General features: G+C 51.4%; 1 protein-coding gene across 9 annotated transcripts in view; it reads left to right on the top strand.

The window, feature by feature from the left end:
• The window catches only part of ATXN7L1 (ataxin 7 like 1), a 78,088-nt gene that overhangs the window by 32,759 nt on the left and 33,036 nt on the right, over positions 1-12,293 (top strand). The window contains exon 1 of one of the 9 annotated variants that reach the window (XM_064141832.1): positions 8,870-8,886. The exons of 7 other annotated variants lie outside the window; for them this stretch is intronic. The gene's annotated coding sequence lies outside the window, so the exon portion shown is untranslated. Of the gene's footprint in view, positions 1-8,869; positions 8,887-12,096; positions 12,113-12,293 lie in introns of those variants that run through there. One more of the 9 variants, XM_064141843.1, reaches the window with a different exon arrangement.

The raw sequence follows: 12,293 nt of genomic DNA, 5'->3' as shown, positions 1-12,293 counted from the left end.
TGCACTTTGGCCACAACAACCCCATGCAGAGATACAGGCTGGGGTTGGAGTGGCTGAGAGCAGCCAGACAGAGAGGGATCTGGGGGTGCTGATTGATACCCACCTGAACATGAGCCAGCAGTGTGCCCAGGTGGCCAAGAGAGCCAGTGGCATCCTGGCCTGCATCAGGAATGGTGTGGTCAGCAGGAGCAGGGAGGTCATTCTGCCCCTGTACTCTGCACTGGTTAGACCACACCTTGAGTGCTGTGTTCAGTTCTGGGCCCCCCAGTTTAGGAGGGACATTGAGATGCTTGAGCGTGTCCAGAGAAGGGCGACGAGGCTGGGGAGAGGCCTTGAGCACAGCCCTACGAGGAGAGGCTTAGGGAGCTGGGATTGTTTAGCCTGGAGAAGAGGAGGCTCAGGGGAGACCTTATTGCTGTCTACAACTACCTGAGGGGTAGTTGTGGCCAGGAGGAGGTTGCTCTCTTCTCTCAGGTGGCCAGCACCAGAACGAGAGGACACAGCCTCAGGCTGCACCAGGGGAGATTTAGGCTTGAGGTGAGGAGAAAGTTCTTCCCTGAGAGAGTCATTGGACACTGGAATGGGCTGCCCGGGGAGGTGGTGGAGTCGCCGTCCCTGGGGCTGTTCAAGGCAGGACTGGACGTGGCACTTGGTGCCATGGTCTGGCCTTGAGCTCTGTGGTAAAGGGTTGGACTTGATGATCTGTGAGGTCTCTTCCAACCTTGGTGATACTGTGATACCTCCAGGGCCCCTCCCCAGCCTTGCTGCCCTTCTCTCAACACCTTCCAGCACCTCAACGTCTCTCTTGAATTGAGGAGCCCAGAACTGGACACAGCACTCAAGGTGTGGCCTGAGCAGTGCTGAGCACAGGGGCAGAAGAACCTCCCTTGTCCTGCTGGCCACACTGCTCCTGAGCCAGCCCAGGATGCCATTGGCTCTGCTGCCCACCTGGGCACACTGCTGCCTCCTCTTCAGCTCCTCTCTACCAGCACCCCCAGGTCCCTCTCTGCCTGGCTGCTCTCAGCCACTCTGTCCCCAGCCTGTAGTGCTGCTTGGGGTTGTTGTGGCCGAAGTGCAGGACCCTGCACTTGGCCTTGTTCAGTCTCATTCCATTGGCCTCTGCCTACCCATCCAGCCTGGCCAGGTCCCTCTGCACCACACTCCTACATTCCATGGCACTTATGGGAAAAAAGCTGTGATGTGCCATTCAGGAAGGAAAAACGTAGCAGTCAGATCTGTGTTCCTTCCACTCCTGCAAGTGGCTTTAGTATGTGTTTTCTGAATGTGCTTTTGGATGTTCCAAGAACCTCTCTGGGCTGTCTTTCCTAAGTCAGTGCTGAGGTCCATGTCAGCAGGCAGTGAACTGCTGGTTTGATGGCTGCAGTCAGCTTCTGTGCAGCACCAACATAAATGTGGATGCCCACGGGACGTGAAAATTGCATCAGTTGAACTTAAATCTTGTGCTGGTTTGAGGCTAACTGGAATGTTTTAGAGAGAGAAATTAGGTTCTAGGCTGTGACAAGGCAACAGTGGTGGTGTCTGCTGCTCTCACAGGCGTGCTGGGAGGTACAGGAGCAGGAGCACAAAGCTGGAGAGGACAGTGGGTCTCTGTCGCAGCTGGTGCCTGTGCTGTCTTCTGTGTAACTGATCCTTCTGCTTTCTAACCCCCCTTGGCACATGGACTTGTGCACCTTCAGGTTCTTTAGGTGGTCTCAGACCTGATCTTTGCTTATAATGGATGGATTTTCCTTCTCCCAGTCCCTACCTTTGCCTTCTGGAACTTGGGTGGCATGACTAGAGACCTTGTCACGAGGACTGAGGTGAAGAAGTCACTGAGTACCTCAACTGGCTCCATGTCCCTCATGGCCAGGTCTCCAGTTTCCTTCTGCAGGAGCCCCACATCTTCCCTAGACTTCCTTTTGTCACTGATATGGCTGAAAAAATGATTTGTCCCTTGATGTCCCCAGCCAAATGTAATTCTAACTGTGCTTCAGCTTTCCTAACCCGATCCCAATTAGGCTCTCCTTGCTTCCACTCCTGGAGGCTTGCTTTTCGTGCCAAAGTAGGACTAGGAGCACCTTGTTCATCCATGCTGGTCTCCTGGCATTCTTGCCTGCCACCTTCTTTCTTGGGATGCCTTTGCTCCTGGGCTTGGACAAGGTGGTGCTTGAATACCAGCCAGCTTTCTTGGGAGTCTCTTCCCTCCAGGGCTTTATCCCATGACACCCTGCCAAGCAGATCCCTGGAGAGGCTGAGAGCAGTGGGCTCACTTCTTTGTACTGCAGCTGGTTTGGACAATCCAGGCTGGAGGTTTTACAGCAGGAAAGCTGCTCAGCTTAAAAGGGAAACAAAGTTCTGTGCTTAATTTTGTTCTTACGATACTCTAGTTTTAGTAAGATAAACTTAGTGGTACCTTGAGTGCTGTGTCCAGTTCTGACTCCTCAGTTCAAGAGAGATGTTGCAGTACTGGAAGGTGTCCACAGGAGGGCGACAAAGCTGTGAGGGGCCTGGAGCAGAGCCCTGTGAGGAGAGGCTGAGGGAGCTGGGGGGGTGCAGCCTGCAGCAGAGGAGGCTCAGGGCAGAGCTCATTGCTGTCTGCAGCTCCCTGCAGGGAGGCTGTAGCCAGGTGGGGTTGGGCTCTGCTGCCAGGCACCCAGCAACAGAACAAGGGGACACAGTCTCAAGTTGTGCCAGGGCAGGTCTAGGCTGGATGTTAGGAGGAAGTTGTTGTCAGAGAGAGTGATTGGCATTGGAATGGGCTGCCCAGGGAGGTAGTGGAGTCCACTGGCTCTCCAGCTGGACCTGGCACCACTGATCACCACTCTCTGAACTCTGTCTTGTGACCAGTTCCTAATCCACCTCACTGCCTGCTCTTCTATCCCACAGCTCCTGAGCTTGCTCACTGGGATGTCATGGGAGACAGTGTCATGCATTTTTTCCATAGTCCCTGGTACTACAATCCTACTTCATGTCCTAAAGTTGAAACAGCAAAGGCTGTTAAGCCTTCTGTAACTTCCACTGCTAGCACCTTTTAGGCAGGAGTCATTTAGAGATCTGAAATGTAAGAAGGAAAACTAACAGCTAAAATTGCCAGAGTTGTCTGGTAGGGAATATTTATCATAGTGGGTTTTTTGTTTGGACTACTGTTTCCCTCAGTTACTTGTTTTTCAGGCTGCAAAAAGCCTGCAAGGTCAAGGCCTTTGGGTCAGGGAGAAGGAAACGATGCAGCAGTGAGGCTGCAGCTTTAGGATCTGCAGGTTTGCTTAATTTACAGTGATCTTCTGGCAGCATCAGTCCTACCTCAACCTACAATGTGATGCTCTCTTTCTTGCTGTCGTTTGAAACTACTTTGGAGGTTGCCTGCCACACCTTATGCTCTTCAGTGTAAATAAACCAATGTTTAGATGCAGCAGGCAAATCCCTGGGGTCATAGCTGGGGCATGGGTGGTTTTGGTCCACTTGTTAGCCATTGCTGGTTCAATCTGCTGTACTGTGGAGCTGCCAACTGGCAGAGTCAGCAGAAAGCTTTAGAAAAGACTTGTTCTCTGATCCATTTGCCCAATACAGAGTTTAGTTCCTCTCATGTAATCAGGCTGGAATCAGCTGATTCTACCTGAGATCTTTCCTGCCAGTATCCTGTTTGTTGTACTTTCCCTGCCTCTCTGGCCAAAGGACTCCCATTGCTGGATAAAAAAGAACAGCCTGAGTCTCCAGCTCTGCCAGTTCAGAAGGAACTCCTGTTATCTGAAAGCAGTAGGATTGCTTTCAGCAGTTTGATGAGGAGGGACAACTTCCAGGAGAGTCTGGAGAGTGTAAAATCTCTTCTGGAGTTTGCTGTCTCCTGACAGATGGAGAAAGGTTTCAGCCCTCCTGCATGAATGCAGATAGTCTGATTTAGAGGAAGCAGTTGGCAGGTATGAAATGCAGTGTTGGATTTTTATCCATTTCCTTACCCATTGACCTTTTTCTTTCACTGTCAGTTGCATTTTTGACATTGTGGCCAGGAAAAGAGTTCCAAGCTGCATTGATACTCTGTGTTTTTCTTAGGGCTAGGGTAGCACTACTCTTGCAGGTTTTCCCTTACTTAGCATATTCAGTGTTGGGCCCAGTCCTGTTCAGCATCTTCATCAATGACAGTGATGAGGGCACAGACAGACAGACAGAGTCTGCTCAGCAGGTTTGCTGGTGACACCAAGCTGGGAGGCTTGGCTGATACAGCTGCAGGCTGTGCTGCCATCCAGAGAGCCTTGGGCAGAGTGAGAGCTGGGCACAGAGGAACCAGAGGAGGTTCAACAAGGACAAGTGCAGAGTCCTGCACCTGGGGAGGGATAACAAATTGCAGCAGTACAGGCTGGGAGGTGACTGCTGGAGAACAGCCCTGTGGAGAGGGACCTGGGGGTGCTGGTGGAGAACATTCATGGCACAGCAATGTGCCCTTGTGGCCAAGAAGGCCAATGGGATCCTGGGGTGTATTAGGAAGAGTGTGTCCAGCAGATCAAGGGAGGTTCTCCTCCCCCTCTGTTCTGCCCTGCTGAGACCTCATCTTGAATACTGTGTTCAGTTTTGGGCTCCCCAGTTGCAGAGGGACAGGGATCTGCTGGAGAGGGTCCAGTGGAGGGCTGAAAGGATGATGAGGGGACTGGAGCACTGCCTGATGAGGAGGGGCTGAGGGACCTGGGGCTATTTAGTCTGGAGAAGAGAAGACTGAGAGGGGATTTAATCAAAGTTTATGAACATTTGAGGGCTGGGGGTCAGGAAGGGGGACAGGCTCTGCTCACTGCTCCCTGGGATAGGACAAGGAGCAATGGGTGTAAGCTGCAGCACAGGAGGTTCCAGCTCAACACAAGGGGGAACTTCTTTCCTGTAAGGGTCCCAGAGCACTGGAACAGGCTGCCCAGAGAGGCTGTGGGGTCTTCTCCTCTGGAGCCTTTCCAGGCCTATCTGGATGCATTCCTCTGTGACCTGTGTTAGATAGGATTGCACTGCTCTTGCAGGGGGTTGGACTGGATGATCTCCTTGGGTCCCTTCCAACCCCTAACATCCTCTGGTCCTGTGATATCTGCTTTAAAAGACTTATATAGAATCATAGAATCAACCAGGTTGGAAGAGACCTCCAACATCATCCACTCCAACCTATCCCCCAGTCCTATCCAGTCAGCTAGACCATGGCACTAAGTGATCTCACAGTTGAGCCCCTCTGCATGGAGGCCATCCCAGCTGTCCTTAGGTTTACTGGCGTTGGCCACGCTGGCTGGTGCCTGGCTCCTGCATTGGCACAAAGGTCTTCTACTCCCCAGCTTTGTGGCATCCGCAGAGGCCTCGTCCCTGATAGAGCACAGCAAGAGTGCACACAGCCAGCTCAGCCTCAGTTAACAGAACTTAGGGCAGGAGGGCTAGGGAAGGGCCAGGAGAATAAATCTTACCAAGAGTGACTGGAGGAGCTGGGGCTAGAAAAGAGGAGGCTAAGGAGAAACCTCATCAGTGTCTACAGCTACCTGCAAGGAGGTTGTGGAGAGGTAGGTGCTGGTCTCTTCTCATAGGTAAACAATGATAGAACAAGAGGGTAGAGTTAGATTAGATAGTAGGAATCTTTTTTTCCCAGCAAGAGTGGTCAGGGCTGCCCAGGGAAGTGGTGGAGTCACCAACCCTGCATGTGTTTAAGTCGTTTGGATGAGGTGCTTGGGGATATAGTTTAGTGTGAACCTTGTGGGACAGGGATGTTGTTGGGTTTGGTGACCCTTGTGGGACAGGGATGTTGTTGGGTTTGGTGACCCTTGTGGGACAGGGATGTCTGTTGGGTTTGGTGACCCTTGTGGGACAGGGATGTCTGTTGGGTTTGGTGACCCTTGTGGGACAGGGATGTCTGTTGGGTTTGGTGATCCTTGTGGGACAGGGATGTTGTTGGGTTTGGTGACCCTTGTGGGACAGGGATGTCTGTTGGGTTTGGTGACCCTTGTGGGACAGGGATGTCTGTTGGGTTTGGTGATCCTGAGGGGCTTTTCCAACCTCAGTTTTTCCCGTGATTTCTGTAGTTCTTGGAACCCAGGCTGTGGGGCGAATGCCTCAGCTGGAGTCTTTGCCACTTTCCCCAGTGGTCTTGCTTTTGCAAATGCCCTACAGAGACAAATAAAGTGCTTCACTTGAGATTAAAAAAAAACCCAACCAAAAAACCTCCTTATATTATGCTGAAAAAAAAGTTGTATAATTTCTGGGCCCACACCATCCCTAGATGTGTATAGGAATGTTTGCACTGAGGTGCACCTAAGCTGAGGAACCTTTATCTGCATCAGAGATGTAGAAACAAGTAATCTGGCCATGGATGGTTATTGATTGTTGACTCTGTAAATAAACCACTTTGTTTTCATAGAATCATAGACTCAGTCAGGTTGGAAGAGAGCTCCAAGCTCATCCAACCTAGCACCCAGCTGTGGCCAATCAACCAGACCATGGCACTAAGTGCCTCATCCAGGCTTTGCTTGAACACCTCCAGGCACAGCCACTCCACCACCTCCCTGGGCATCCCATTCCAATGCCAATCACCTATACACCCTACCACAGAGCATGACTGAGCAGCCCCTGTCTCCTCTCTCTTCACCCCCAGCCCTCAGAGATTTATAAACATTGATTAGATCCCTTCTAAGTTCTTCCTCATATTGAGAGGGATCACCCTGTGCTGTAGTTTATACCCACTGCCCCTTGACCTATCACAGAGCATGACTCTCCCTGAGAGCCTAAAACGTCCCTCCCCAGCTTTTCTGTAGGCCCCTTCAGATCCTGGAAGGCCACAAGAAGGTCCCCTGGGAGCCTCCTCTGCTCCAGCCTGCACAGCCCCAACTCTTTCAGTCTGTGCTCACAGCAGAGCTGCTGCAGCCTCTGAGCATCCTCCTGGCCCTGCTCTGGACACACTCCAGCATCTCCACAACCCTCTTGTCCCAGGGGCTCCAGAACTGGCTGCAGTACTCCAGGTGGGGTCTCATCAGAGCAGAGTACATATTTGTGTTCAGTTTGCTTTATCAAACCTGGCTACTGGAGCAGCATGACTGTCAGTGCACCAAATCTCCTCACTCCAGACATCTCAGCTAAATCAGCTCACTCATCTTTCAGGCACATTACTTGCAATAAAAAAACACAGACTCACAGGATTACCTTTGCAAAGTAGCCTAATAAAATGTAAGTGAGCAAATCATTAATAGCTATAGGAAGGGTGGCAGGGGTGTTGAGGAGAGATGTTTATTACCTCAGCAGGACAAAATAGTTTTAATTAAGAATGTTTTAGCCTTAGAAAAGGAAATGCCAATGTTAAATCACAGAATTAACCAGGTTGGAAAAGACCTCTAGGATCATCAAGCCCAACCTATCACCTAACTCTTCTAATTAGCTGGCTGAGGGAGTTGGGGCTGTTCAGCCTGGAGAGGAGAAGGCTCCCAGGTGACCTTATTGTGGCCTTTCAGTATCTTAAAGTGGCCTACAGGAAGGCTGGGGAGGGACTTTTCAGGCTGTCAGGTTGTGACAGGACTGGGGGGAATGGAATAAAGCTGGAGATGGGTAGGTTCAGACTGGATGTTAGGAAGTTCTTCAGCATGAGGGTGGTGAGAGCCTGGAATGGGCTGCCAAGGGAGGTGGTGGAAGCCTCACCCCTGGACGTGTTTAAGGCCAGGCTGGATGAGGCTCTGGACAGTCTAATGTAGTGTGAGGTGTCCCTGCCATGGGGTCGGAACTGGATGATCCTTGTGGTCCCTTCCAGCCCTCACTGATTCCATGATTCTGTGACCTCCACAACATGGCACAGCTGTGCAATTCAGCCTTCTTCCTACACTTTCAGTGCCTTGAACAACCTCTAGTCCCATGCAGGTGGTTCCACCTTCCTATGCATCTCCTCAGAAGCACACAGACTGTGTTTTACTAAACCTGTTAGTAAAAAAGCACTGCAGACATGGGATATTCTTCTTATGAGCTTGGAGCTCTCTTCCAACCTGGCTGATTCTATGACAAGGGGCAGTGGGTATAAACTACAGCACAGGGAGATCCATCTCAACCTGAGGACAAACTTAGAAGGGATCTAATCAATGTTTATAAATCTCCGAGGGCTGGGGGTCAGGAGAGGGGGGACAGGCTCTGCTCACTGCTCCCTGGGATAGGACAAGCAGCAATGGGTGTAAGCTGCAGCACAGGAGGTTCTGCCTCAACACAAGGGGGAACTTCTTTCCTGTAAGGGTCACAGAGACCTGGCACAGGCTGCCCAGAGAGGCTGTGGAGTCTTCTTCTCTGGAAGACCTTGGATGCATTCTTGTGTGACCTGTGCTAGATTCTATGGTCCTGCTGTGGCAGTGTGTGAGGGGGGTTGGACTCTGATCTCCAGAGGTGCCTTCCAACCCCTAACATGCTGTGAGCCTGCGAAGTTACTCCCTAAGTAAAAGATTCTTCAGGAACGTAGCAGGATTGTCCTGCGTTCAACACAAGCAGCCTCCTGCTTCCCTGCCTCAGGAGCAAGGAAAATGCTGTGTCCTCCTCTAAATATACACTTGGCTCTGCTGAGACAAAAACACCACCCAGTGACGTTTCCAGCGCTTGTTGTTCTTGGCACCGCGTCAGCTCTGGTGTCCAACTGGTAGGACGACATGGAACTTGGTGCTTAACGAGTGCCTGTAGTCAAAACAGCCGGTGCGTGCAGGCGCCGGGCTGGGGTTAGCTGCGGCAGGTGCCCTGCCCGAGTCCCTCCCGCGCAGGGAATGCCTGACCGCGCTGCGCTGCGGGGCGCTGCGGGGCGCTGCGGGGCGCTGCGGGGCTCCCGGCGGCAGCTGCGGCCATGCGAGTCCTGCCGCCTTCCAAAAGTGCATGTTTACAGTCGGCGTAGAATCAGATTAAGTTGGCAGCCTGCTCCGCGCTGTAAGTGGCTCAGTTTACCTTCTCTTCTGGCAGGGTGTTCTGCGTGGCTCTGCTGCTCCTGCTCACGTAGGGCTTTCTGCCACGGAGAGTGGCTTGAGTGGGCTTTGTCCGGAAGCGGAGCCGGTGGCGGCTGGGAATAAACAGCAGCGGAGGGGGGGCTGTTTTAGCGCTTGCTGACGCCCGCTGGTGTCATTCGACCTGGCCTGAGAGTGGTGACTGCTGAGCTGCCTCTCGGGCAGCAGATCAGGCCGGGGGCTTGGGCTGGCACTTCTGTTTCCTTTGTCAGTGTGCAAGAAGTATCAAACCGAAACCGACTGCGCCGCTTCCTTTGCAGCGCGCAGGCTGCGATGGTTCGCAGATGCTGCTTCCAGGCTTCCTTTTCAGCTGGACTTGGAATAGTGTTTGGTCAGAAAAGCTGGCCGAGTTTTACCCTGCCACTCCTGCAACGTTAATGCTGCAGCTTGCTGGCACCAGAGTCAGAACCTCATGTCCTGGGCTTCCTTACGTGGTGGGTTTTGTTGTTGTTGTTAAGCTGTGGCTACAAAATGAAAGTGCTTACAAGGTGTTTATGAACTCCTGTTATGAACCAGCTGCCAGTTCCTGCAGGCTGACACATTGCTGCAAGCAGCCTGCTTGTTCAGTTTCCTGCCTGCTGCTTTCTGGGGGGCATCTGTTAGGGCCTTTTTCTGCTTTAGCTTTCATGCCAACTCCGTTTGCAGTCTTTGAACTGGGATCAGTCCAAGGTGGCAGGACTCACTGTTTACTGAAATTGTAAGTATACATTGCTCAACTTTGCACAGCCAAAGGGCTGAGCAACAGAGCACCTCAGGATATGCTGTAACTGGGAAAAATGTGTTTGTGTATGGAGTGTCCAGAAGTAACACCTCCATCACCTCATTGCTGTCTGCAGCTACCTGAAGGGAGGCTGTAGCCAGGTGGGGTTGGGCTCTGCTGCCAGACAACCAGCAACAGAACAAGGGGACACAGTCTCAAGCTGTGCCAGGGGAGGTCTAGGCTGGATGTGAGGAGGAAGTTGTTGGCAGAGAGAGATTGGCATTGGAATGGGCTGCCCAAGGAGGTGGTGGAGTCACCATCCCTGGAGGTGTTGAAGCCAAGCCTGGCTGAGGCACTTAGTGCCATGGTCTGGTTGACTGGGTGGGGCTGGGTGCTAGGTTGGACTGGCTGAGCTTGGAGGTCTCTTCCAACCTGCTTGATTCTATGATTCTGTGGTCAGCATGACCATGACTCACTACTGAAACGGAATCATCTCGTGGATGAGATACTAAATTTCATTGCCATCTGCTTAAATACTGTAAATGGGGAACAGCAGAGCAGGATGCATCAGATGAGTTAGTGTGTGCTGTTTTGTGTGCAAGGGCTATGAACTCCAAGGGTCATGAGGAGTCCAGGCTTGAAAGGAGTTGTGTTCTTCCACAGGTGTTTATTAACAGCAGATAACTTTATTAGCTTTCTGAGTTTTGATAATTGTATTCAGTTTGCTTTGACCCAGTGTAACATGAAGCTGTGATCCATAGCACTGGGCCTCTGAGATGCTCATGGGTCAACCCAAAATTGATCTTTGCTGTAGGCCTCTTGTGTGCAGGAAGTCAGATGGTGCTAAATGAGTAATGTTTCGAAATGGCTGGTGCTGACACAAGTCTGCTCCTCTCTTCTAGCAGCGTGATGGTTTGGGTGTTCCCTGCCCCCCCCCCCACTTTGGAAATCACCCAGACTAGACTCAACAGGCTCTGGAAATATGAATGAAGCTTATATTTACAGCTAGCACAATATACAAGCAGAGAGTTACAGTATATACAGCTATAGACAGAAATAGACAAGGTAAAAGGTAATACAGAAACACAACAGCCCTCCCAGAAACCTGAGTCCCCACGAGGGGCTCTCAACTGCCCCTTCACCTTCTCCCTACCCCTCTCAACCTTACCCCAGTCCCAAGGGAGAATGGAGGTTTGGCCAGGGGGTTAGGAAGCAAAGTGGATTAGTCCAAACTGGAGGGTGAGGTTAGAGAGATGCAGCTCAGCCAGCAGCCCCAGTGAGAGTGGTTATCTAATGGTTTTATTTCTTGTTCCTGTACATCTCAGCAGGCCTATGAGGGAAGTAGACATCACCACTGTTTCCCTTTTGCAGCCTGTCATCCAGTTCTCACCAAAACATTCTAGCCTGCTTCTAACTAGCACAGGCAGCCTTAGAGGGATTTTCTTGCTTTGTTTGAGCTACCTGCCAAAAGAACCAAAGCACATGAAGGCAAACCTTTCTTGCTGCTCAAGCTGTAGCATGATTCTGGTTTTCCTTTTTAACTGTCTGTGTCTCCTCAGTGGAGAAGCCACTACCTGTTGGGCAAAAACTGCTCACTGGGCTTGATTAACTGAGTAGTGCACATTGGGTGAGAATGAATCTAGCAGGGACACACTGGGTAGGTTTAGTAGTCCAAATTAGAGACACCTGCAGTTTCAGCAGTGTGGTGAGATCTTTCTGCACCCCACCTGGAAACACAAGGTTGGTGTGCTTCACTGACAGCATGTTTGCTCTTGCCTTGCTGCCTGTAAGGTTTGCTGTGAGCTGGGTGCTCGGTCTCGTGTGAGACAGCCCAGGCAAAAATTGCAGGAGAGACTTTCTAATCAGAGTGTGGTTTTGCCTCTTTTCCCCACTCGCTGTGCTTGTGGCTCTAGGGCTCATGTTGCCTCTCTCTCTGTTGCTTTGCTTTTTTTGCCTGAGATTAGAAGGAGATGTGGCGTTTCCTGCAAAACAGCTGCTAGTATTCCCTGGTGACCTCTCCCAGAGGATCCAGTGGAACTACGGATTCAAACGCCAACCTAGAGCACTTTGGCAGCTGCAGCAAGGGTTTTGGGGAAAGGTAGAGGTTTGCATCCTGCTGGAGACAGGAAGGAGGACTGAAAGTGAAGTACAAGGGCATGGGAGACAAGCTCTGGAAATTCAGGGAATGTTACGTCTCCAGCACCACGTGGACTTCACATCTACAAACAACTCGGATTTGGCTGAGAAAGTTGGACTGTGTCCCTGTTTCCATAGGACACGGAGGATCTCCTGGAATGCTTTAAGACCGTTTGCAGCAATACCCATGCAGAGTTTGCAGCGTGCCTTAGGGCTGTTAGACGTGTGCTGCTAACCAGACAGAATAACAGATACTGATCTGGAATGGACTCCCAACAAAGTGCCACTGAGTGAGAGTGTTAACCTTTCCCCTGAGGTTGGTGGCATTAGTACATCAACTGACAGCAGAAGTCAGGTGTTGCTTGTCACTCGCTGCGGTGGCTGCGCTGAGAGCTGAAAGGTTGCGGAAGGATTAGTGCAGTAAAGAGGATTGCAGCTTTGGTGTTCTTCCTGCTCCTGCATTTGACAGCAGCTGGCATTTAGAAACAGAGCAGAAC

This window comes from Pogoniulus pusillus, chromosome 4 (genome assembly GCF_015220805.1).
Source record: "Pogoniulus pusillus isolate bPogPus1 chromosome 4, bPogPus1.pri, whole genome shotgun sequence".
Lineage (NCBI taxonomy): Eukaryota > Metazoa > Chordata > Aves > Piciformes > Lybiidae > Pogoniulus > Pogoniulus pusillus.
This window is presented reverse-complemented; position numbering and strand designations above follow the sequence as displayed.